We start from the raw sequence: 1281 nt of genomic DNA on the forward strand, positions 1-1281 counted from the left end.
CTTTCATATGAAAGCTATAAATTAGTTTCATAGTAGGGCTGAGTACATTGGATACTTTTTCTTCCATTCTTGAGATAGTTTGCTAAGAAGAATAAGTTCTAGCTCCATCCATGTAAACATGAAAGAAGTAACGTCTCCAACTTTCTTTAAGGCTGCATAATATTTCATGGTGTCTTAGTGCAGTGCATTACTCACATGTTTATAGTGATGCTGGTGTAAAGAAATATATCTTGTATAAAAGTGTAGCATGTAAAATTACTTACGGTACATAATAATAAGGAGGCCAGGATTGGTGGCCCACACCTGTAATCCTAGTGCTTTGGGTGACTGAGGCTGGTGGATTGCTTGAGCTCAGAAGTTCAAGACCAGCCCAAATAAGAGCAAGAGCAAGACTCTATCTCTACTAAAAATAGAAAAACTAGCTTGATCAAATCCAGTTGTTTATTTTTGATATTGCTGCAATTTAGGGGGTCTTCCTCATAAAGTTTTTCCCAGGCCAATATCTTTAAGCATTTCCCCCACACTCTCTTGTAGAATTTCTGTTGTTTCATGTCTTAAATTTAAATCTTTTATCTAGCAAGAATAGATATTTGTCAGTGCTAAGAGGTGTGAGTCCAGTTTCAGACTTCTGCATGTGACTAACCAGTTCTCTCAACACCATTTGTTACATAAGGATTCTTTTCCCTAGTGCATACTTTCGTTAGTCTCATCAAAGGTCAAGTGACAATGTGTTACCTATTTTGTTCCACAGTTCTACATCTCTATTTTTGTGCCAGTATTGTGCTGGCACAAATAGTATTGATCACTATAGACTTATAGTATAACCTGAGATCTGGCAATGTGATGCCTCCAGATTTGTTTCCATTTGTAAGAATTGTATTTGTTATTCAGGGCTTTTTTCTGTTTCCATATGAATTGAAGTACTATTTTTTCAAAATCTTTAAAGTATAACATTGGTGCTTTGATGAGGATTGCATTAAATCTATAGATTGCTTTGGGTAGTATGGACATTTTATCAATGTTGATTATTCCCAGCCTTGAGCATGGTATGTTCTTGCATTTTTTAACATCTTCTGCTATTTTCTTTCTCAGGGTTTCATAGTTCTCTTTATAGAGATCTTTCACATTCTTTATTAGATATGTTACCATGTACTTCATCTTCCTTCTTTGGCACTACTGTAAAAGGAATAGAGTCTTTGATTTTATTCTTGGCTTGACTATTGTTTGCATATATGAAGGCTACTGTTTGTGGTTATTGATTTTGAATCTTTTTTTTTTTTT

Source organism: Otolemur garnettii, unplaced genomic scaffold (assembly GCF_000181295.1).
Source record: "Otolemur garnettii isolate 467f Iridium unplaced genomic scaffold, OtoGar3 scaffold00100, whole genome shotgun sequence".
Lineage (NCBI taxonomy): Eukaryota > Metazoa > Chordata > Mammalia > Primates > Galagidae > Otolemur > Otolemur garnettii.